This window comes from Augochlora pura, chromosome 7 (genome assembly GCF_028453695.1).
Source record: "Augochlora pura isolate Apur16 chromosome 7, APUR_v2.2.1, whole genome shotgun sequence".
In the NCBI taxonomy this organism is placed as follows: Eukaryota; Metazoa; Arthropoda; class Insecta; order Hymenoptera; family Halictidae; genus Augochlora; species Augochlora pura.
In genome coordinates this window covers 40,627,504-40,640,916 of record NC_135778.1, presented here as the reverse complement: position 1 = coordinate 40,640,916, position 13,413 = coordinate 40,627,504, and positions in this window count along the sequence as shown.

The following is a 13,413-nucleotide window of genomic DNA, read 5'->3' as shown; positions in this document are numbered from 1 at the left end:
TATTGGTCGTTAAACTCTCTGGTTCTTCACTGAATTGCTAAACCTACCGAGCTCTAAAAATGGCTGACGTGTATTGTTTCGTAGGAATAATAAGACTCGATGTTTAAACTTATTCAATTTTGATATAATTAATTAGGATACCCTAATATTTGTGAAAGTTTCCAAGAAATAATTAAACGAGAGCTTTGTTTGAAATGAACAGGAATTTCACCAGAATTACTGTTACCAACAATTCAATTGCCTTTTAGAAATAATAGGTTTTGAGACGCTAAGTTTGTTGTATTAATTTAGGACAGGAATTTCTGTGACTTTAATTGAAGTAAGGAGACACCTCCGCAGTCTAATTGCATCACAAGAGGAAAGCAATTCTACCGGTTAAATAACGCTGAAATAATTGTTCGAAAATCAAGTTGAAACAAATTGGCAATTGCTCGACGAGGTTGTTTCTGGTGAATTTTGTTAACGTAGACTTCGTCAATTTTGTCAGTTTCGTCGATTTCGTAAATTTCGTCGATTTCATCGATTTTGTCAATTTCGTCAGTTTCGTCAATTTCATCAATTTCGTTAATTTCGTCAGTTTCGTCAATTTCATCAATTTCGTTAATTTCATCGATTTCGTCGATATCATCGATTTCGTCAATTTCGTCAGTTTCGTCAATTTCATCAATTTCGTCAGTTTCGCTAATTTCATCAATTTCGTCAATTTCGTCAATTTCATCGATTTCGTCAATTTCGTCAGTTTCGTCAATTTCGTCAGTTTCGTCAATTTCGTCAGTTTCGTCAGTTTCGTTAATTTCGTCAGTTTCGTCAATTTCGTCAGTTTCGTCAATTTCATAAATTTCGTTAATTTCATCGATTTCGTCAATTTCGTCAGTTTCGTCAATTTCATCAATTTCGTTAATTTCGTCAGTTTCGTCAATTTCATCAATTTCGTTAATTTCATCGATTTCGTCGATTTCATCGATTTCGCCGATTTCGTCGATTCCGCGCACTGCGCGCCGGTCACACGACCGATCAAAACTGGTTCTCGATTACACGACGATGGCTGCCGCGAAAGCCTTAGGAAATTACTCCGGCGAAAAGTTGGTTAATTGCAAGATCACGCGAGCCCCGTCAGAATTTCGACGGGGCGAGTTCGCTTTCGCCGGCCGAGGCTCCCCGGTCGAACCGAACAACTTCTGGATCCGATCCGATTCGTCGATCATAATCGCGGAAGTCGTTGCTCTGGGATCCGAAAGTTGGCCGAATTTCGAGCTTGCCGGGGAAACTATTAAATTGTCCCGTAAGTTTCTTCCGCGCTACGCTATGCCATTCTAAGTGGCTGTATTTATATAATACTTATGGGACGTAAGAAGAAACTTACGGGACACCATAATATTACCGTATCGAGGCTCGCACGAAGAAACGCGCGGCGAATAAATGAAACGGTGCCGGCGGGACGCGAAATTGGAAAAAAAAAATTGTTAATCAGCCCCGAGCCAGAGGAAATAGGTCAACGAAATAAAAATGCGACCCGCTCCTCCCCTCTCCCTCTCACCACCTGCTGCCCCCTTCTATTTCTCCAACCGCCGCTAACGAACCTTTTAATCACTTCGTTTCATGTCAAACTGCTCGAGAAGCTTTGAAGAATTTCTGCTTCCGATCGCCCGCGCGCAACCCCGAGAGTGTATATTATTTTCGAGTGGATCGAAGTGGAATTATCTTGAATGGATCCGGTTAATACTTTGGTAAACTTCGCGAGCGCGATTGCTTTGCCCGAAATCTTGCGAAACGAGCACGGATACCGGCCGCGCGAATTAAGACGCGAGACTTCGGCTTCGAGGAATGCGTTTTCAATGCGGCGACTGGGGATTGGACGCGTTTGGAACGAAAATCAGTCGGTGAAGTTCTAAATAAAGGAGAGTTGAATTTTGACATGTATGTTAGTTTGACTTCTACGGTATAATATTTAAATAAATATAAATTGACAGGGAAAATTATAAAATCGTGTAAAATAGATGATTTTTGAAGTTTCAGACTTCCCGGGATATATTGTTAAACAATAGAGATATAAGAGAGAAAATATAAATTTTTATTTTTATAACTTTTTTTAGCTTAACTTTATAAAACGTTCGGATATTTACGTGACGTAAAAATTCGATATTTTTACAGTTATCTAGGTTACGTTTTATGTTCAATCGAAAGTTTATTATATTTTAATATCTATATTATTTCAGAGGATTTTTTCCTTTCGACTTATATTTATTTAAACGTAAAAAGTCAAATTTTATACTTTTAGCAGTGACTGTGTTATTTTCAAATTGTGGAAACCTAATTGCCAGCAATATCTTCTCATGATTTCGGACAAAAACTTCACTTGTTTGCTTACCGGAGCAGAAGAGTTTAATTCATTTTTCGCCAATTAATAAATCGACTGCGCCAAAAAGAACCGAACAAATGAAATATCGAGTGACATTGTAATGCGAGATGACCCGGAACCAATAATAACAATTCTAAATTGAATCGAAAACGCATACGGTTCCGATCATATTAAATGTTACATTTTCGAACGAACTCTGTTTGCCGAGCCTTGAACAATGCAAATATCGATCGCGTTTCGAACAATGATTGCAAAGTGTCGTCACTATTTACCGATATCGTTGTTACTGTATTAGAGCAAATTCGAGAAGAATAAACTAAAGCCACTGAAAAAAAAAAAAAATAAAAAGCCTCAGGTGTTGTCAGAAAATTGGAAAAAAATTCATCAAAAAGGTGGGACATTTTTAATCCCATCATGCTCCACAGAGTTAAATCATTTTCTCCAATATAAAAATATTTAATAAATATTGGATAAATATTAATATATTGGATAATTATTAAAATATTGGATAATTATTAAAATATTGGATGATTATTAAAATATTCGATAAATATTAAAATATTGGATAAATAATAAATTATTAGGTCTGCCAAAAGATTCTATTTGTTCTTAAATAAATTTTATATATATATCTAATATTAATTCTATCATCATAATAATTTAATATAATCGTAATTTATGCTGCCAACGTGATGGCGATTTATGAATAATGCCACTTTCTGAAAAATATATGTCGAAAATAAAATAACATTAACGTACTTAATTATAGTTTTGGAAGCCGAGGACTTAATTTTAGTTTTAGAAGCTGCGCGCTCACTTTTGCACGGCACTGTACAGTGAAAGTGTGAACATTCAGCAGGCTGATCCATGTTATTCTTTTTGTTGGGATCTCTCGGCGAGAATTCCGTCGTTTTTCGCGATATTTTATTCCGGCCCGTAAACGCGTATCTTTAAACTATCGCGCGCGGGATCGGCTATTGATTCGCGATCGGTCCCGAACGACGCAGCCGGTCGGCTAATGCGTCCCGGGAGTTTACGCGGCTACCTCGAATCGATGTCTCATCTAGCCGCGTTCATCACACGCTGCCAGCGAGGGAGGCGGAAGGGGGAGGGGGAAGGGAGGGGGGAGATGCTAGGAGAGGACGGCTGCCAAGGAGGGTTGAAACGCGGACGGACCCTCGTTTTTCCGACAGTTTTTAATCGATGCACCCAATTACACCCGGCGCGCTGCCGTGTTTCGCAACTAATTTCTCGTTATCCGTGCCGGATAAAAGCGGCCGGGGCTTGTCCGGGCTCGATTAACGCACGGAATTGCACGGATAGGAAGCATTAACCCGGGCGCGCGCGCGCGCGAGCGAGCGAGCGACTGTATAAACTGCATTTATTTGCGTCGTTATAGCCCGCGGAGATTAAGAACTTATGATCGACGCCCCGCGCCGGGGGTTCGTTAACCCCGTCTCCGCCAGTCCGATCCGTTGTTTTTCGTTCGGTTTTGCCAGGTTTTTGCCGACCAGCCGGACTCGCGGTTACAGAAATGTTTTGCGATAGAAGCGCGAGCGGACGCGACAAGCTTGGAACCACCGGTCTATTGAATCTCAACGACCGGGAAGAATGTGGTCGAAATTATAGAGCACGGATCTTGCTGGAAATTGAGATATCCTCGCCGTTTTTGGCCGCGTTTCGAACCGATTTCTTGCTAATAATTTCTATTTAGAAAGTCTGTGTCTTCTATTTAAATGCAGTTAATTGATCCGGATATTTTGGAAGTGACCCCAGTCCATTTATACTTGAATTGAGACATTTAAGGGTTGTGTTTCAATGCAATTAAAAATATAGGTACAGGATACCAAAGAGTCGTACTGCTTAAATGTATTTAAAGGAGGTCAATTTATAGTTTCTGTTAAAGTAATGGCAATTATTAAGTGATTAAGTAATATGTAATATTACTGTTGCATTATTATACTATATTATATTATATCACCATTACTATTAGAAAATTCGTCAAACGTATATTACAGCAAATAATTGACTCTCGTTCTTTTAACCCTAAATAAATTAAATTCTAATTTTTACTAAACAAAAATAATATTAGCCATCATTTTATAATTATAACCATCGCTGAAAAATTTTAGACAGTTTCTTTCCTAATATAAAAACTGTTGTTGACGCAAAAGTTACTTTAAAGCAATTTCGATCATTGTCCCCGAGTCGTCTGTCGAGCGAAAAGGGTTAAGCGTATCCCGTTCGGCTTTAAAAATCTACTGAACGTCGGGCTAAGCGGAAGAGCAAATCGTTTCTTATCGGAGACAATGCCGGGGCATATATGCAGATAATGCAAGAAAATCGTCCGCGCGGGAAAGAATTTGCAGAACTTCGGCAAATAGAAAGGGTGCGCGTCGGCAACGATTTATTGAGCGGAACGGATTTTATTGGCTCTTGGAATCCTCTTAAATGCGTGTAATCCCGCGTGTAAACGGGCGCGAACTTTTTACGGCTGGTTTGCGACTGTTTTCCATCAATAACCGTGAAACTTTAATCCGTCGTGATGTTCATACGTCCTCTGTATTTACAAATTGACCGTATATTTTCTATCGGATCGCGACTACTCGCGAGATATCGCATAATTTTCGTGTTGTTTTTTAGTAAATCTTTTTTTCGTAAATAATTCGCTATTTTTCTGTGACAGCACATAGCGTTGTCTTGAAAGATAAAGTCATTGTTCATTTAATTATTTATGCGCTGTATTGGATGTAGAAAAATTCAACTCAAATGGTAATGCAATTTTTAAAAAATTTTTCTTTGGAAAACAGAACACTGACAATTATTAATTAGCTATTATTTTCTCGAGAGTAACATAAACTCTATCAACTAAAAAATTTCAAAATCCTGCAGGGATCTTTTGTTGTCTTAACAACCGTACGATCATCCGATTCCACCCCAAAAAACGGTCTCCCATTTTCAGGCGGCAACAATAGTTTGATTTACAGGAGAAACGAAAACAGTGAACCGTCCGCTACGCGCGAGTCGAGCGAGGATTTCTATGGATTTACGGCGTTCACTGATTTACAAAATGCAAAAAAAAAAAACTGTAATAGCTTCGGGAGAAACAGTCGCATTCATAATCCGAGTGCTTAACAAATTGAAAATAACAGTCAAAAGCTGAAACTTTTAAAACGGCCGTGTGTATCTGTTTGGAAAATTTCCCGCCGGCTAACGCGTTTATTGCGATTCTATACTGCGCGGAGCGGCGATACCGGCACGGTAAAACGCGACGCCGTTCAAAAGCTGCTATTCTAAAGAAAAAGCCGCGCAAAAATGTTTATCTCTAAACAACCTTTCTGTGTTCGGTGGAAATGCTATTGAAAGGCAACATTTCAGTCGGGGGGACAAATTTTTCCACCGATTTGGTCACCGTGGAACAAATTTCTGTTACTGTTGCAACAATTAGTAATTCTTTTTTATTATTATTTATATTATTATATTTTATTGCGACTTTGATGAAGGAAATAAAATTCCAATTTAAATGTTTACTTAGTAGAAGTATGAATTTTTTCGTAATTGAAATATATAAGGAACAGAAAATATTTAACAAAATAAATGAAACAGTTTTCGAACGAATTACTGCACCTTTGAAACGATAAAAATTTAGTTACCTCGCGTCAGTTACCTTTTCCAATTATTGTCTGTCAATTTCAGTACACTGATCTAATTATCGTGCCTCAATTACTGTGATCAACTCCAAGTAAATAATTCTACAACAAAACTGCGAACACGTGAAATATTCCGTACTAATTTATTTATTATATATTTATGATATACATTTAAATATATTACAATTTATTGTATATTTATAATATACATTTAAATATATTACAATTTATAATATATTTTTCAATACTTACGATATCATTAAAATGTATATATAAACAATCGAATGTTCGCGGGACGGTGAATGTTGAATAACGACGGCGGCGACACCGGCCGGTAAAAATGATTCGTATCCATTCGCGAACGAGGTGACCGCACGTAATTAACGAGGGGGACCTTACCGCCGTTCGAGAGGCGCGCTAGGTCGCATTGATCAAGCTAATCGGATCAATACGGTAGATTATTATCGTTCGAAATGAACGCGGGCAGGAGGAATTGTCCCATCCTTCTCCGCCGTTTCTCTCGCCTCTCTATCAGCCCGTTACGTTATCCCCCATCTGCTGCTTTATTCATTTGTCTCCATCGGCGCTGCCGGAAATCGGCCGATTTCTATTTCCCTGTGAAACTATGAAACTTGTCGCACTTGCAACGCTTGCGAGTTCGCAGACAATTTAGATAAAAATCCTTGGAAATCGCCGACAGGGAATCGGTGAAATTTTATGGCGATTTATACATGAATTATATACGATAAATAAATTAAATACGAACGCGAATTATAAGCGTTGAATTTTTATTATTCGGTTCTTTTCTATCAATTATATAACACTCGTACTTAAACATCGAATCGCTCTTCACGCTATCCTACCTGCGCAAAGCATCCAGCGCACAGTAATTAGGTATGCAATCGCGACGTCGTTCGATCGCGACCCAGTTGTCGCCATAAATCTCTAACGAGGCTTTTTAACGTCGCCAGCCCCCCCTCCCTTGTTCTTGGGGAAGTTTCCGCGGCTAGCATACTTTCCCGACGTTTCGGCAAATTTACAAACATCCCGAAAAGCCAGCAAAACTGTCACAATACCGGACTAAGTTATTCGGCAAGTTCCGTGACAGTTTGACGGGGAATCTGCCTACAAGCCCGTAATAATACCGCAAGGTGTCCTCCGGTAAGTAAAGGCATAGCAATTTACGGTTGCCGCTGCGGACACGCTCCGGCACAATATGTATAACCGGGTTGCAGTACCTAGTCGAAGTGTTCGCTCGCTGCGACGCCGCGAATTTCAATGTTGACGTAAGAAATGTTGTTTCAACTTTTATTTCGAACGTCTGTGTCTGTCGTTCAGACAATTGTTTTTGTCAGGTTTCTGTCGGATAGCTGGCAATTTGTTAACCCTTTGCGAACGTTCGAATTTTTTTGAGCGAGCGAGGTGGCAGGCGATTTTCTCAAACGTGTCGAGTGTCTTATTATTTTAATTTCTATATAATACAAATATAATTTGTACACGATTATATGCAATCATGCACGATTATATAATCTATATACAATTATTTTAATTTGCATATAATACAAATACAATTTATACTGAATTATATGCAATTATATAATTTACATTCAAATAAATTATTTTGTATATAATAAAAATATAATCTATATACAATTATATTTAACTATGTACAATTGTATAATTTACATAGAAATTATGTTAACACAAACACCGACGCTTGCCTCTCACTCGTCCTGGGAAACGATGATAGTCGCCTCTCGTCCGCAAAGGGTTAAACACCCTTCGCAGAGGCACAACCTGACATTTGGTTATCGACCCCGGTCTGCCATGCAGCATATTTTATACGCAAACGAAACATTGAAATTTCCAACGCGAATTTACAATTTTTTACATAACGCATCGCGAATGCAGTCGCAATAATAAAAAATAATCTGCACGGAGTTCGGGATTTTCTTTTAATATTCAACAATTCGTGTCGTTCGTCGAAACAATATATAAGCTTTTCAATAATTTTCAATAATTCGACGAAGAATGATTTCAAACAAAAATTACACATTATAATATATAATAAAAATGTTATATATTATATATGTATATTTGTTATTTAAGGAGAAATTTGTATTTACATAGTTATAAGTTGACAGGAATAAACTAGCAATAAAACCGAAGTCATTTCAATTGCAGTTCGAAGCAGTCGTTTCAATTTAACGGTTAATTTCATTAATTTTGCTTTCAGAGTGCCGCGCGCTGCGTTCGCAGGGAACATTTTCCAATTATTTGATAATTGAACGTGTCGCAGCCGCGCGTATTTGCATGGCTTGAGATCGTAGGCCGCGATCGAAGTCGGAGGTCGGTCAACAAGATCGTGGACAAACAACCCCGCGTCGAGCAGAATCTGCAAGTGAGCAGGCGGCGAGGAGAGACAGGGTGTCTGTTACAATTATGGATACAGCGAGCTGCGAATCGCGTATTGAGCCGTCCCCGTCGATCATATAATATCCTATAATTTCGTACGTGTAATATCGTACGATTTCGTAAATATAGTGCCGCATAATTTCGCAAATATAATATCGCATAAATTCGTACAATTTCGAATAATTTCGTAAATATAATATCGTAAAGTATCGTATAATTTCGTAAATTTAATGTCGTATAATTTCGTATAATTTCGTAAATATTTTTGTTTATTTATCTACTAATAATTAATGATTTCTACAATTCTTTTTGTTTTTGTACAAATTCTGAATTTTTGTATTATTCCCCAACTATTTTTATAGCGATCTCAGTAATTTTTATTATTCCATTTTAACGATAAATGTTCTCTAATTTGGTAAATATAATATCGTAAAATATCGTATAATATCGTAAATATAATATCGTCCAAATTCGTATAATATCGAATAATTTCGTCAATATAATATCGTAAATTACGATTCAATTAATACATTGGCGATCACTAAAAATCGCCTGTCCCTTTGTGACGCTTTCGAAAAACTGTCAAGATTACTCGGAGCCGATGGAAAGGTTGCGAGACCGTGGACGATCGGCGTGGCCCACGGTGCAAACCAATTGGCAAATTGTTCAGAGTACTCACCTAGACGCTGCCTCCGTTAGCGTAACCATTCAGATAGCCGGGCACACGTGACGTTAACGAGAGTTTCCACACATTATCTAATCACGCTGAGGACGTTCAGGAAACACACATTCCCCGGGCATAGTATCAACGGCCTGCCGGTTTGTTTTCACAGGACACTGGCAGAGGGTTCCGTGAACGAGAACGTCGTGTTCCGGTCTTCTAAACAAAGTTCCCAGCCAAACGATAATTCAAACACGCCGATACCCGTTCTCTCCCTCTCCCTCCCTCTCTCTCTCTCTCTTTCTCCATTGGTCGGTCTCCGTTCGCTTTTCTCGTTCGCGGGGCGATTTTAACGACCGCGCCCGCCGGGCCCCAAAGTCCTCGATTAGAAGGGGGGGTTTCTGCCGTCCTCCGGATATAATTATTGTTAATTATTCGATCGTTACCACAGTTTACTTACGGAAATTAGCTACTATTATGCGGATATTTAATACGCGATTTTCGTGCGGCGGGTGCCGACGAATCACTTAAAAGGCAATTTCAACGCCCCCGGGCAGCGTAAATATTCATGTAATTTTCATGCACTCGATTTAATGCGGCGCGATTAAAAATCATTTAACGAGGCAGATTTTCAGAGGCCGCAATTATGTGACCGGCCGCCGCCGTTTCACCGTCCGAAAAACCCCCGCCGAAATAAATATTATACCGAAGCGGCGCGCCACGTAATGAGCACCGCCCTTCCGCCCGTCGAACGTCGCACAACGGGGTTATCCGGGAGGGATCGAAATTTTCTGTGGGACGCGAGCCGAAAGCTGACTTTTATTCCGCGTCTCGTTTTCGTTTGAAAGCCGACGTTCGTTTCGCATCGTACGATGGCTTTCGATCGTTATTATTGCCTGGTCGGAATTCGCCTGGGATAATATTTTGGAACTTAGAACTAAGAGAGAGTGAGAGAGGAAACTTGTAGAAAATAAATAAAATTGAGAGCCGTGGTTGAGTATGCGACAGTAAATAGAAGAACGGAGTGGCAAAAACGAAGAGATGCGGACGGTGATCGAGTACGCTTGCTTTTTGCGGCGAGTATCTTCAAAGTCGCCGATCGGGGCGAAATCAGGGAATCGTAACGGTGCACCTTTAATTCGCGATATCGCGTGGCGGGGGGAGAATTAATAACACAGATTTATATTAACCCGTTGCGCTATAATAACGAGTCAGGTTTGTGAACCCCTTGCGCTATAATAAAGAGGTAGACTCGTGATAAATATTCCACGCAAGCTCTACTAAATTAATACATTATTAATTTCTTCTAAATCGAAATCAAATTGAATTCTTCTGTTATCAAAGTCTAGAAAGCAAAAGTACATAAGGGCAGTAAAAGAAAAAAATTATCTGCTCCTATTAATCCCTTGACGTACTATTTTCTTCACATTTACCGCGATTAGGAATTTTCCAATTGATATAATTTTTAGAAGGGATGGAACACTGATATTTATTCTGTGATCGAATTTGCTTGAATACTTGAATATTAATGACAAAAATTAAAATTTTAATTTTAAAAAATAGAATAATGCCCGTACTTAATAATTCATTCCTGTAGTTTTAGTCGTATGTTGGACACGACAAAGTACGCTAAGGTGTTTAGGAGAATATTAATGACAAATAAGAGCTGATCAGCACAGGGTGAAAGGGGTTAAACGTCATCGAAGGAATTCGCTAGACTTGCTTGGCAATCGCTGGCAGGCAGTAATAACGTTCTTGAAACAATCCTCGATAAATATGAAAAAATCAAGAACATTTAACAAAAAACACAGAAAATCACTTTACAACTACAATTAGCAAAACACTGAAAACTGCTGCACCACAACTCATCCACAAATAAAAATTGCACTAGAAATTACTGCAAGGGGTTGCAGAAATTATCCAGATAATTTTGCACTATTAATCGAATCCGGAAGAGAGGTATAAAAGTTTAAAAACAATATGGAGGAACGAGGTTTGCCGACGCTTTTCCAATGACAATGACCTTCGCGATACAGTCCGCAGAGGACCGGTGCCATGGGGTAAAGCGTGGCAGCGACCCGCCACCGTGAAAACGACTTAAGCGTGGTATTTAATTTTCGAGCTGGTACCCTGGGGTGTGTGTAGAGGCGCCGCCGGGTCCGCGCCGAAAACGCAGGTGATTGCGAAAGAAACAAAAAAAAAAAAATGTAACGACCTCGGCTCGTGTTCGCAACGATCGATGAAAGTGCCGAGGCGAAAGTCAACGTGACGAAGCGTCGCTCTTCGCCCCTGTCCGTCTGCGATACGCTCGCGATCGGCGCGGCGGCTCGTCGAAGGGAACAGGAAAGAGCATTCGTTGAAATTCAAGGGAAATGGTCGAACTGTGATTCGCGAGATTTGGTTTCGTCGACGGCGGTGGCACACGAGGGTCGTCTCGCGAGAATTATCACCGGATGAACTGTGAGCCGGCGAACTGTGCACACGGGAACGTGGTCGTCGCACAGAAGAAGCAGTCTGGTCGAAGATAACTTTTTTTGTTCGGCGTTTCGTTTGTTCCTTTCGTAGGAAATGACGAGCGAACGAGCACTGCTGCCGAGCGGATCGCGCGATAGGTCCGTGCCACGTGAACGATCGAGCGGCAACACACGGATCCCGTCCCTGGATCGGACCGGTGACTCGCGCGCCCTCGATCCACCGTTAAGTGCGGACCGCGAGAACGTAGGGCGTCGCGACGCGGATTGCACTGACTCCCGCAGATTCTCCGTTTCCCGCAGAAGCTTCGAACAGAATCCCCCCTCCCCCCTCTCTCTCTGACTCTCTCTCTCTCTCGCGCGCGCGCGCCCCGCAGCCGCGCCGCGCCGGTTGGCCTTGCTCGGCGGAACTTCTACCCCTCTTTCGACGACCGCTACACACCATCGTCGGCCACCCCTCCTCCCTCGCCGCGTCGCGCACACCGTTTCGGCGCAAGCGCCTCCCGGCCCCTCGTGCGGATATTCCGTCCTAGCCTAATTCATATCCGCGTAAGCACGGTTACGTCCAGCCGGCAGGACAACGAAAATTTCTCGTCTCACCGACGTCGTCTTGCGGTTTTCACGGATTACGGAACGGTTCTCCCCTCTTTCGCTTGTTTTTTTTTCCTTTCTCGTGCTGCAAAACGCCCGGCCCCGTTTTTCAACCCCCCCTTCGTTCCGGAGACAACCGGCGGGGATCCATTGTCTCTGTCCACTGGCCACCCGTCACGCGATCCTTTCTGCACCGGACCCGTGTCTCCGCGACGATTCTGCGATTCTCTACCTCCAGATAACTCCTGGACCTTCGCGTCACCTCCTTTACTCGTCGATGGCGAACGGAGTTCAACCCCGGACTTCTGCGTTATCTCTCTGAATCGACAATAGCGACGCAGAGTTCAACCTCGGAATTCTGCATCGCCTTTTTCATTCATCGAGAACAGAACATGGACTTCAACTTCAGGGTTTTTAAGTCACTCACTTCGACTTGTCTCCTCGTATTAAGTTGGAAACTATGAAACGGGTGTTTTTATCTAGTCTTTCTTTAGTTGCTGCGCCCGTTTCATAGTTTCCAAATATTATATACCAAATATTAGGTTGGAAACTATGAAACGGGCGTTTTTGATTAGCTTTTGCTCAGCTGCGGCACCCGTTTCATAGTTTCCAAATATTATATACCAAATATTAGGTTGGAAACTATGAAACGGGCGTTTTTGTATAGCCAATGCTCAGCTGCAGCGCCCGTTTCATAGTTTCCAATCTACTATATAAACTCCAAGCCATACAATAAAGAAGAACATTGTTACTCGGAAACCTCGAGGTGTTAACTTCGTTCTCCGAAGCTACTACCTCCAGCGCACGCGTACAAGTGTTGCTCTAAGTGTCGCGCGACGATTCCTTCACGCATCAGATACTCGCGTCCATTCACGAGGCTCGTCTTTTCAGGACGAAAATTGGGACGCGCTTGAATCGCCGCCGATGCCGATTTCGAAAGAGATCGAGTATCCGGACTCGTTAAGTTCGCTCTCTCGCATAGGAATAGCTGGACTCCTATCACGGCCGAAACGTGTTTTATGCCGTCGGGAAAAGTAATTCCGCGAATCTTCGCGGGTCCTATACGAGATTCTATCGTAAAAATGCAATTTATTCGAACCGCCGCAATTTTCGTGATAGCGCTCAGTTTGCCGAACGTGCTGCAGAATTCTTACTTGTACGGACCAAGGTCACGCAACGTTTCGCTTACGTGAATTCCACGGCCCCGCGTGCCGGTAAATATTGAAACGAAAAGTATCCGTATCGGACGTCACTGCTCCTTTTTCT